Source organism: Pygocentrus nattereri, chromosome 13 (assembly GCF_015220715.1).
Source record: "Pygocentrus nattereri isolate fPygNat1 chromosome 13, fPygNat1.pri, whole genome shotgun sequence".
Lineage (NCBI taxonomy): Eukaryota > Metazoa > Chordata > Actinopteri > Characiformes > Serrasalmidae > Pygocentrus > Pygocentrus nattereri.
The window spans coordinates 9408188-9421105 of record NC_051223.1 but is presented as its reverse complement, the minus strand read 5'-3'; the positions used below and the strand labels follow the sequence as shown (position 1 = coordinate 9421105).

Genomic DNA, 12918 nt, shown 5'->3' with positions numbered 1-12918 from the left:
ATGTCTACTTTCTATCTAGTCCATATCAATTACTTACTATCTACTTTTCTATTTACTTTCAATCATTCAATATCAATAATTTTCCATCTACATTTCTGTCTACTTTCTATCTAGTCCATATCAATTATTTTTTATCTTCTTTTTATCTATTTAATATAAATTATTTTCTATTTTTTTTACTATCGCTTCAATATCAATTATTTACTTTTCTATCTACTTTTGTATTTACTTTCTATCAATTCAATATCAATAATTTTCTACATTTCTATTTACTTTCTATCGATTCAATAATTTTCTATCTACTTTTTTATCTCGAACTGTACCACGAGCCCTTCGAGCTTCGAGTACAGCTCGGCTTGACCCGCCATCCTTCAAGGTGCGTGGAAGACAAGCGTTGAGAATGTTCTCTGTACTGGCGGCCAGGTGGGGGAATGAACTCCCACTGGCTGTCCGAACAGCAGAGTCTCTTGCTGTCTTCAAACGCAGAATGAAGACCGCCTCTTCACGCAGCACCTAAATGAGCAGTAAATTAATTATTGTTTGCAATATATTGTACTGCACTTATATATTATATTTGACTGTATTGCACTGTGTACTGTAGTTTACTGTATTGTATTGTACAGCACAGAGTTCTGTGTTCAACTCTGTTCCTTTTCTCTGGATATCAACAGTGACTTCTGTTTCTAGCAGTATCTGAGCTCAGGACTGTCTTTTTCTCTAACCTATTGGTAACTAGCAAAGATACTATCTCTAGACAGACAAAGCACTTCTTGGATCTGCTAAATGCTGTAAATGTAAATCTGCTAAATGCTGTAAATATTTACTTTCTATCGATTCAATATGAATTATTTTCTTTCTATTTTTCTGTCTACTTTCTATCTATTCCATATAAATTATAAGTTATCACTAACTACTATGAATAATTCAGTAACTAATATGTAACTAGTACGAAATTATATATTGTCGCTAACGGACCAAAACCCTGTCCCTCCGTTTTTGCCTAATTTTTATACCTAATTTAATGTCAGCAGTTTAACATATGTAAAAAAAATTTGACAAATGAGGCACTAAAATTGCTGTAAAATTACTTTTTGAAATATAAAATATTTATTCTTGTATTAACCTCCATTTAAGCTTAGGATGTTTTCCTTCTCCCGAAAAAGTACAATTTTGGAGGTTGGATGTTTTTTTTTTGTTGTGACAGCAATGACATGAAATTTGCAACTAATATATGAGCTGTAATTACAAAGGTGAGGAACTGAACTGAACATAACATAACAGTTGTGTCTGAACTCAGTAAGGGGAAGTGATCAATCTGACAGGTTGTTCCTCCAAGGATCCTGCAGGGCCCTATGTGAACAGCACCATGTGGGAACCCGTAAACGTGGATTTCTGGAATTCTACTCGTCATGGTTCTGTCTGGTGGGAGGAGTGACAGTCTAAGTCTCGGCAGCTGCGCGTTCGCTTTGAATGACATGAACCTCGGCGCCCGTGGCACAGATCCTATCTGCCATGCCAGCTTGTCTGAGGAGGAGAACTGGCGCTGAAAACAAACTAAAGCCCCTCCTTCAGTACCACCATTCCAATTAAGCGCTCATTCAGGAATGCTGGTCAGAGAGAGGCTGCTGATGGCACTGAGTCAAAAAGTTTTATTCTCTTTGAGAGCCTGCCCGTATCAGCATGGGCTTTCGACAGAAAAGAGGCATTTTTGTAAGGCTTAGTCACCATTAAAAATAATCAATTCAGATGGTGTGGCTGATACCCATGAGCCCCGTGCTAGACACTCAGTTTCCCCTATGAAAAGCATTGATTAAATGTTTATGTGCTTGGAGTCCTCGACATAAAGATGATCATAACATGGGTTTGATTACGTGATCTGAAATTCAAACTCATAAATGAGGGCAGGAGGGCCGGGTAACTGATTAACTGCACAATACAGCGGGCCTAATTTAAGAAATTTCTCCTTAAAACCCACTTACACAGTTTTCACGAAGATTCTGACATTCGCCAGTGTTTCCTTAATTGGCATTTGTTCTTAGATCAATGGAACCAGATGTTTTGGAACCTAATCTACACATGCGTGATCTACCTACGCTGCAATTTAAGAGCATGTCATGAATCTGACGTTGACTTTTCCTTACGACCTTTCTCAAGAACAAATTTAAGAAGAAACTTAGAAATATACTGATGATTGAAGCCTGTTATCTGTTATTTGTTATTGTGATGTCTGCAATTCCTATATAACAGAAGGCTGCAATATGCAAATGAGTCCTCCAACCAATTAATGTATGTTTCCATATCGCTGCTGTCAGAAAAAAACCTTTTGTCTCCATTTTTGTCATTTTTTTTAGTTTTATGATTTGAAAATACCTGTTGGCCTTTACATACTGTGTAAATGTCATGATGAACTGACTAAAATAAACAGCTTACATTTTCTCGGAAAGACATCTGGTTCCATTGACTTACATTAAAAGTAAAGCAGGTTTTTTCCTTCTCCTGTGAAGTTAGTATTTTGGAGATATGAGGTTTTCTTCCGGCAACAGCGATATGCTATAAGCACCCTGACCAATCACAGTTGCAAATGAGTCTCTGGGGGTGTTTTGATGAATCAAGGTCTTCATGGAAACCCAACAGAAGTAACTTATTTTGATCAAAACAATGAAGACTTACCACATTATTAATTAACTCGGGTGTTTTTACTGTCATAATCTGCTACATTATTGCAGTACAGTACTTTGTCCATATCATGCAGCCATACATGGCATTACATTGTCAACCACTGCCTTCCTGCTGATTTCATTAGGAGCAACGAAGCAAAGCACCAGCCCATCGGACTAGAATCTGAAAACATCCGTTATCTGTCAGGCTCTATAAAAGGACATTTTTCCACCACTGTTGCTCTCACTTTGCTCATTAGGGATCTTTATCTAGAATCTGGATGATGTAAAAAGTGTTGTAGAAATAATGCTGAACTGAACTAATTTCAGACTCTTCAAAACAATGTCTACAAATTGAGCTAGTCGATTTGGATGGCCTTGAAAAAATGCCATGTGTGAAGCCTTTGGCCCAGTCCCATTTCTTATTTCTACCCCTACCCCTTGTTTTTGAGTGTCTCTTTGCCCTTGGAACTGAGTTATAAGGGGTAGTGGTTGAAATCTTCCTCTGGGACCCTCAAATAAAAAGAGCATCACTTCATTAACAGCCTCTAGCGCTGCTCTGTAGGCGACCCTGCCCGTCTGCAGTGACAGCAGAGGAGGGGAAAGTTCAGCTCCTCACTCCTGGGCTTTATTTACATTTAGGGCCTCAAATGCTTTTAAGGGGGGGGGCAATTATTTAGTATCACCTACCCCTAATTCTTCAGTGATATGAAGCTGAAGTCAGATATTCACATATTCACCAGATTCTCATTCAAATTTTCCTGTTCCACCTTAAATGGTGCAGAAGTTACATTTTGTGCATCAGAACTGCTTCACTATTTATGGTTGAACAGGACATTTAGCTGAGAGGGCCATGTAGCCCCACTACTTTGCCCTACCTCTATATCTCAACAAGAATCAGGACACCTAGACATGAACGCGCAAAACAGAGGGGTAGGGCTAAGTGGTAGGGGTGAGGGGTGGGCCTGTCTTCTCAGGCTTGTAGGGCTGACAGACAAAGACCCTTACTTTCCAAAAAATATGTGGTCCGGTGGTCCAGCTTCAAACTCCCCCATTTTGAATTCACTGTTTTTGTGATGTCACAAAAACCGACCCATTTACACAGATCTGCCTGAACACCCTACAGCAGTTTATCTCAACCCACTCAAGTTGAGTGTTTCCACGGCTTCCTCAAAGAGGCCCAATACAGGGCAGCCAATCAGAACAGAGCTCACCTACATGCTTAAAAACAATAGTTCTTCAAGGGTTTTTCGGTAAAGAAAATGGTTCTGTATAGAACCAAGAACACTCAAAGAACCCTTTGCATGATAAAGGGTTATTTGCATCGTTAAAGTGTTCTTCAGATTGCTAGAGAATGCCATAGATGGTTCTATATAGTGCCTTTTTGAAAAGGGTTCTATACAGCACCCAAAAAGGTTTTTCTATTGTTACTAGTTTGACATCGTAACAATAGAAGAACCCTTTCCGGTGTTATACAGAAGCCTTTTCAGAAAAGCATTATATAGGACATTCTTAAGAACACTTTTATCATGCAAGAACCCTTTAATCGTGCAAGGGGTTCTTTGAGTGTTCATATGGATGTTCTATATAGAACCATCATGCCGGTCAGTCTGACAGTCTGTTTGCTGCCTTCTTCATGTTGTGTTCGGACGTGCCACCCACTGGGTCTACACTTAGTGTGGCTTTAAAAGAACGGTTTGGTGGAAAATCCAATGCCCAGCTTACATACACTCTTAAAACATTCAAGGGTTCTTTAGTTAAGGCTTTGGTTCTATATAGAACCACGAGCCCTACTCAAAACCTTTTCATGTTTAAATGGTTGTTTGCATGCTGAAATGGTTCTTCAGAATGATGGAGAATATGTTATATGGCACCTTTTCGGTGCCACACAGAGTCGGGTTCATTAAGGGTTCCATATAGAACTTTACACAAGATATTCTCCATCAATCTGAAGAACCATTTCCCCAAACAAAAAACCTTTTAAGCATGAAATGATCTACAGAACTCAGGGTTCCAAATAGAGCTATTACCTCTACTAAAGAACCCTTAAAGAACCATATTTTTAAAGAGTGTAGATATATGTCTTAAATGCACAGTGACAAAAAAAGCCTGATTTATTCTAAGGTTGGAAAATTGTCATGTAATAATGATGTTTATTCCTCCAAATTATAGTTCCTTAATGAACAGCTTGTTACTACGTCAGAGAAACGAGCTCCACCCACTCACTGCTCAGCCGGCAGTTCGTTCTCCAGCTCCTTACACTAAATTCCCAAACTGTCGTCACGACTGAGCAGCTTTGTTGTTTTTTATTGTGTCAGTTTTATGGCTCAGTCTGATTTGGTGCACGTTTGCCGATTGGTATTGTGTTCATTTCTGGCTGATTCCAGGTTGTTTAGCTGTTCTTCTGTCACAGCTGCCGACTGAAAAGCTGCTGAGTGGTGAGGACAGTTTGGGAATTTAGCGTCGTATCATTTTCAGAGTCAGATCAAATCGGCTGTCGGTCAAATGTGACCTTAAACGTGTCCATTTTCTGTTTGTGGCAAAGTAAGAAGTACAAACGGCTTGAGCGTCTCCTACAGCGGTCAAAGTCATTGCTTAGCAACAGCGTCTCAGTAGAGTGGGAAAAACCAGCTTGCGTGGCCGGAACTAAATGTTGTATAAAGTCAATTAAGGTCTAATAAGCCTTAATAGCTGCATAACATAACTCGACTCCTGACTCACAAAATCCTACAGAAACCTCAAGTCATTTCATCTTCAGGATGCGATGAAACCACAAGCTACTAAACCCAAAGCCCCAAAGTTCACGGAGCAGCTGTGCAAATGACTGCACTGTCTCAATAAACTGCTCCTTACTGCCTAGCAGGCAGTTTTGTAGCTGGGCATTAATTACACTACACTAGAAAAGACGACTCTTTTAACGAGTCAGGTTGGTGGCATGACAATAGGCTATTTTACATGTAAAATAAATAACTGCCCCCTGGCGCTCCTGCTAATTGGCTTAGAGTAGGTGTTTGGGGAAAACCCCCCCTAATTGGTGGTTTTAATTAACTTACATGTAGTACATCTGTGCTCGGGCCACATAAATTCAATTACCCCGGCTTTGCCCGGGGATTGGGTCTGTATGCTCAGCTCTGAACCGAGAGCAACCCAACCGACCTGCAAGAACAGGCTCGACTCAGTCCACCATGCAGTGCGTGCCACTGTGCCTCGGCTCTCTGCGTCTCCGAACTAGATCACTGGGTCCTAAATCGCACTGAGGGGTGTGTCTCTGCTCTGCAACTGGACGAGAAATCCAGCAGCCCTCCCTTTGCCCAGACAAAACAGCCTTTAAGGCAAACACAGGCCTACAGGAGACGTCGTGGTGGCCACCTGCCATTGACAATAGGGGGGGGAATCACCTGCCAACAGATGCAAAAAAGCTGCAAGCCAATGATTCCCAAGCCCATGCCGTGCTCTGCAGACACCCCCATCACACACCATCCGCTGGCCATTTCTTCCAAAGCTACATCTGTCTGCACGTTGCATGGGCTTGGCTCTGCAATGGCAGATGAGCAGCACATGGGAGAGCTGGCATCATGGCTGCACCATCAGCACCAAAGACACAAGAAAAGGGGCTCTGAATGAGCTAAAAGGCACTTCACTGGCACTGAAATAAAGACAGAGTCTGCGCCCAGCAGAGCCAGATTCCCATTCAGCTGAGGCGCTTCCATGCATTCGCAATGCGCCGTCTTTGTAAGCCGCTCTGCGCGGGGAGGCTGGCTGGCTTTCATTAACAGACAACACAATGAGCAGGAAAATACGGTGATAGCGGACGCGAACGTCGAGAAAATCGCGTGAGCACGTAAAAACGCTCATTCGCTAGCTTCTTGTTCGAATTCACCCGTCCCATTTTAAATTCAGCAGCGAGTTACATTCTGGCGCTGGCGCTTGTTTTTCGAATTGCCTCCGTTCTACCTTAAATGGTGCAGCAAGTTGCATTCTGCCGCTCCTTGTCCGAATTTCCCCGTTCCACCTTAAATCGTGTGGCGTATAACTAACAGTTATTCTGGTACCTCAGCCGCCCGCACGTATCTGCTGCACTATTTAAGGTGGAACGGCGAAATTCGGACAAGAAGCTGACATAAAGGGAGCCGTATCTGTGGAAACGAGAGGAAAACGGGCAGCAGTGAAGCAGCTACTGCCATAAATGCCGTTACACTGTTAGGCTGCTGCCCTCGGTCTGAATCCTCTCCTAACGGGGATTATTTAAAGCGGCTCCTCTAAACGTTTCGTTTCTAGAAGCTTCGAATTCATCCATATATTATCAGCTACTGAAAAGCTAACGGTTATGTTTAAAAATATAATGATAACGTGACGAGCGCCGCTTAAAAACACGCGAGCTCACACAAGAATGACGCCTCACACACCCGCGCGTCGAATGGAGCACATAATACATAAAATTTCGCAGATTTAGTGAGGAAATATGGAGAAAACGAGCCCGGTTTGCTTACCTGTGCTGCCCGCTGTGTTATTGTGTCTCCAGCTGCAGTCTCTCCGCCGAGCGCGCTCACTGCCGCGTGCTGTACCTCTCCCCGCCGCCTGATGGTGGGCGGTGGCGCTAGAGAGCCCACATGGTGTTTACTATTGTGGAGCTGAGGTGAACATGTGTGGTACTCTCTTAAAAAAGAGGGTTCTTTAGTAATGGAACGGTTCTGTATGGAACCATTTGCATGCCTTTGAACGGTTCTTTGAATGCTGAAATGGTTATGATGGACAATGTTTCGTTTATGGTTCTATATAGCAACAAAAAGGGTTATTCTACTGTTGTGATGTGAAGCTTGTAACAATAGAAGAACCCCTTCTGGTGCTGTTTAGAACCATTTTCAAAAAGGGCCTACATAGAGCCGCATACAACACGTTCTCAACCAAATCAACAGAAGCATTTCACCATGCAAAGAAGTGGTTCAGTATGGAACTCGTGGCTCTGAATAGAACGTTGCTCTTTGCTGAAGAACCCTTGAAGAGCCATTTTTTAAGAGCATCATTTTTTTTAACCTATATATTCCATTATAAGTAAAAGAGTCAGATTTGAAAACTTCCCGAGTTCCCGTAGAACTCCAACACAACACAACAGATCAGGTCAAACACATGAAAAGAGGAACTAAACCCGGAGTCATTACAAATCAGTTAGAGTGGAAGTGAAACTATGACGTTTGACTCTGAAAAGCCCCAGAAAAATCCATCAAAACTGTACTTAGATAGAACCCTTACTGAAAGAAGACCATCAGAGCACCTGCGAAACCACCGGAGTCCTTTACACTGTGATATCGGCCAATCAGGAAACCACAGGATACCATTACTGTCTATTGGACACCACCAGGACCCAACATCAACCTTTCTTTGGGTTTCTTTTATTTATTTAATTGTTTTTTTAACGGATGGAACAGAGTAAATTTAGCTACTAACCTGCTTGTGCCATCCAAAGTCCATCATTATCAGAACAAGGTGCGTCTAAAACCAGCATTATGCTCTTTGTTGTCCATTGTAGTATTGCAGCACTGCACCCTTCAGCCTCACTGGTTTGACTGAATTCACAGTTTTGTATCATTTACATAGTTATTTTGTTTGTCTGTCGATGTTCTCTGACTACAACACCCACCATGGTTTACACAAATACACCATACAACCACTGGTGCTCAACAAATCCTGACTGCTATCTGGGTGATACATACATCATGCTAGCTAGCATTAGCAATGTAGCACTAATCACCTTTTCTCTTGAAGGATTCGGCAGCTAGCAAAAAACTAAATCAGCCCACCCAAAGTCATGGGGACAGTCATGGGCTATGGGGGCAGTCATGGGCTGGAGGTTAGGGAACCAGCCCTGTGGCCGGAAGGTTGCCGGCTCGATCCCCAGAGCCAACAGCACATGCCTGAGGTGTCCTTGAGCAAGACACCTAACCCCAATCTGCTCCCCGGGCGCTGTGGATTGGGCTGCCCACCACTTTGGACAAGTGTGCTCACTGCCCCCTAGTGTGTGTGTGTGCTCACTAGAGTGTATGTGGTGTTTCACTTCACGGATGGGTTAAATGCGGAGGTGAAATTTCCTCGTTGTGGGACTAATAAAGGTCACTTAATCTTAAAGCACGTGTAGTCTTTCAGAATGTACTTCCACAGTCAAAATACATCAGAAGTGGACTTTTCCTGTGTTAAAATGAGGAAATCTGTGCAGTAATGACGACTAGGCATGTTCACAACAGACAGGAGCAGTGACTCTTAAAGATTTACACCTCTAATAGCTGGCTAGCTGTGACGCGTGCAGTAAAACACTCAGAACAAATTTGCTGATGTGCCCTCAAAAAGGTAGTATTTTTGAGCTTTAGCACTCCACTGAGACACAGCCCAATGCTGGGGGGCTTTATCCCCCTCTAACCGAAACTAAGCATATGTCATGGTGACCTTAGCCCATGTATGGCTGCTCCAGAGTGGCTCGTTCTAACGACGCTTTTCTGCAGAGATTATACAACCTCTGTAGGTACAACGCCTGTGTCAGCAATGGGTGAATGTGTGAACCATGTGTTGATGGTCACCAGTAGCTGGAGACGACGACTGTGTTCCTTTTTTCCTTCGTGAATATTCTTCAGCCTTATGTCTGCACTCATCAACCTCCACTAGCCTGAGAAATTATGCACAGCCAGCAGATCCCAGGAGATTTATGTACTATTCAAATTGCTGTGAGAACGTTGGGAACCCCTGGCAACGGTTAGCATCTCTCTCCCGCTCTCTCACTCTCTTTCCTTTTGGACAGAAGCCCAGGGAAACATCTGTCAGTTGGTTTTCTCACAGATGAGGAAAAGGATTTGCCCTAGCCTGGGCCTTCCCTGCTTGTCAGGTGTGTGTATATCCAGATCAGCCTGTAATAGCCTCAGGTCATGGCTGAAAGCACCTGGCCAGAGTTGGTCTCCAAGGCGACGAAACAAGCACAGGCGCTTCCAACCTGAGCTGCTGCTCACCTGCTGTTGTGGAATGTCTATGGATATTGAACGTTTTGCTGTTGTGAACAGTGGAACGTGACATACGTAGCACAACATCAGAGCTGAATTCACACTTATGGTGCTCATTCTTAAATGGCCAGGGCCCATGGTTTTATTACACAACCTAAGAATTACAACATCCTGTGTAAATAAAAATAATGCGTGGCCACAACATAGTAAGGTGTGGGAACAGGATAATGAAGTCATGGCCATGACTTAGTAAAGCGTGAGAACAAGATCCTAATGCATGGCCATGACTTAGTATGTCGTGATCTCATTCCCATGCCTTACTAAGTCGTGGCCACGCATTAGGATCTTGTTCCACGCATGTCGCCAGCGGTGCTCCATAAAGTATAGCTCAAGTATTTTGTATTGAAGTCCCTGTCTTTACTAAACACAGGCCTTCATAATAATAAGCCTGGGATTTGAAGATATTAAAGGACCACTAGGTATTGATTTGTATTATAACACTGCTGTGTATCATCATTTGCTGATCAGATTTTAGAAATGATTGACACTTAGGGTCACAAAGTACTGGAACTGTAGTTTTTCCATTGGCCACCCTTCCAGCACTGAAGGGTCCGGTTCTATGGTTTTTGGTACTTGCTAAAAAGGATGTTCTCTTGTCTTTGCTGACTGTTGCAGCTGAAGCCAACAACAGTTTAACAAATTTTTAACTCTTCCGAGTGTAGATAAAGTTGCCAAGTACTATTACCTGAGAAATAAGCACAGCGGAACGTGTGCTAGAGTGGTGTGCTGATAACTATGGCAAATATATAAACAAATATATATTTAAGTATTACTCTGTTAAGAATTCGCTGTGGTGACATAAGCTAGTCAGGAAGCTAATGCTAATGTTATTAGCACGTATGTTAGCCCCAGAGTGTTTTTTACTCATATTCAGTTGACAGAAAAAAATGGCTTTTTTTGTTTCTCCTTAGGGGCAGCACAGTGGTGTGGTGAGTGGGGCTGTCGCCTCACAGCAAGGAGGGCCTGGGTTTGAGTCCCCGGCCGGGTAACCAGGGTCCTTTCTGTGTGGAGTCTGCATGTTGTCTGCGTGGGTTTCCTCCCACAGTCCAAAGACATGCAGTACGTCAGCCGGTGTTTAGCTAATAGCTTAGTCCAAATGTCCAAAAAGATAATTAACAGTGGTTTGTATTATTTGGTTATTATTCTTATCACTTCCAGCTAGAACCATTCCAGTTTAACTGGTTCCTGTTTGGATCCGTTCTTGTTTTTTTGAATGTGCTGTGGGGAAAAACGTACTTATTGGCATCAAAAGTGATGCACATTAGGCATTAGAGAGAATGCAGGTTGATATAAATGGTGCACTGTATATGAAAAATGGCAAAAGGAACATGATGCCTGTGTCACAGCACATATAATGAACACAGTGTTGTTTAAAATACCCTGGTTGGCCAGTAGAGGTCAGTGGAGAACAGTTGAATTCTCATGGATCGTTCTAGAAACTGACGTCATCAACCCAAACAAGAAGGCAATAATGTGGGAAGGGAAAAAAGAGCAGTGAGGGCTGTTTGGTGTAAGGCAGGTGGGCGTGGGGGGTGGAGGGTGTGCAGGGGAGCAGTGGAGTGCACCAATCCTGTGCCACCAGGCCTACAGTGTCTTCTTAAACATGTTTTCAGAAAATATAGAATAAATGATGCCTTTTTATCACCCACTTTAATATTTTTCAAGCTTCGAAAAGCTTCCTTTTATACTGTATCGGCAGTATCGCCAGGATCTTATGGGTCCCAGCACAAAAGAAAGGAATGCCCTCATATGAATTTGAATTTGAGTTAGTAAAAATGACCATTGTCAAGGCTCAAACCAGCAGGAAAGTCTTTATACAGCATATTGTACTGCCTCTTTTTATGACGATTAGCATCCCTGCTAAAAAAAAAAATTGAAACTGGTGGTGGTTTAGCTTGACCAGCATACCAACATCCAAAACACAACATATGCTAGTTTGCTGGTAATCTATGCAGTTTTTTTCTAGCAGGGATGATACCTTATGCCTAGCATGTTAGCTTTAGGCTACCATATTAGCTTGTGGAGAGAGAGAGAGAGAGAGAGAAAGAGAAAGAGAGAGAGAGAGAGAGAGAGAGAGAGAGAGAGAGAGAGAGAGAGAGAGAGAGAGAGAATAGTGGGAGTCTGAGACTGTCTATTTTATTTTTTAACTTAAGTTTAAGCTGTTAAGACACTCCCCCACCATCACTTCTATAGTGTAACATTATCTATGCTCACAAAGGCCTGGAATTTACCTGGGAATAACTTGGAGAAACATTAGGTAATGTTCCAAAGTATCCATACAGCTCTTATATGTGCATCCATTGCATCCAATTGTGCATACATAGTTTGTATAATCTCCATTGAAAGCATTGATCAATGCAATATTGGAGCAGCCGCATAAGCCAAAGGTCACCATGCCCAATGCCAAGTGTGGGATGGAAGAGTGAGTCAGTGAGTCACTCTCTACCTTTATTCCAGCTTCCATTCTTTTCAGAAGACTCACTTTCAGCTCCTCAAAGAATCTGCAGACATGCCTCCAAAGTTCAGTCTTAGAAGATTTTCTGAAGTAATCAAACCCATTCAGTGGTGTTGAGGTCTGGACTCTGGGGTGAAGCCGCTTGATTTTCTCCTCTCTCTCAGAGATCAAAGCTTTAAGTGCTGTGATGTAATCTGATGGGGACAGTTTTGGGGTCGACCAGCTCTTCCAGGTGGTTGTTAGGAATCACATTTTCTCTGTAGCTGTAGTTTTTCTTTGACTTTCTCCTCAATTCCTTCCTTACGAAATTGGATTATATTCTATCTAACCTTCTCGGAAATATGAATAACTTGTACTTGGCCGTTTTGACTGGAAATTAATTGACCTTTCCACAGTATTGTTAGTGTAGGTCTTCTCTGACGTTGAAATGGTGAGCCATGTAGTTCAGCACAGAGGACAGTGGATTGTACTAATTGCACATGTGCTGTCAGCGATTAACACCAGATTAGTATTGTACTTTTTAGGATGAGAATGTGCAAAGCTTGGCACATGACGTGTGACATTTTTGAACGTCCCCCTGAGATGGGTCAAGTGGAGCCGGACTTCGGAATGTGTCTGTCTGCTGGTATCCAGAGCTTAGAGTACATGAACAAAACTGGCACATTCAAAGCCAGAGTTTTATCCTCCGACAACTGTGGCTGCATTTCTCCTGTGAGAACAGTTTACAGAGAGCTACTGTGTATGCCGAACTACTTCATCCCCT

At 42.6% G+C, this 12918-nt stretch overlaps 1 protein-coding gene across 11 annotated transcripts in view; it reads right to left on the bottom strand.

Annotated features, from left to right (window-relative positions):
* mapta (microtubule-associated protein tau a) overlaps positions 1-7278 on the bottom strand; it is a 47439-nt gene extending 40161 nt beyond the window's left edge. For all 11 annotated transcript variants that reach the window (XM_017720526.2, XM_017720531.2, XM_017720533.2 and 8 more), the window contains exon 1: positions 7148-7278. The gene's annotated coding sequence lies outside the window, so the exon portion shown is untranslated. The remainder of the gene's footprint in view (positions 1-7147) is intronic.
* Between the last annotated feature and the right edge of the window lie 5640 nt (positions 7279-12918).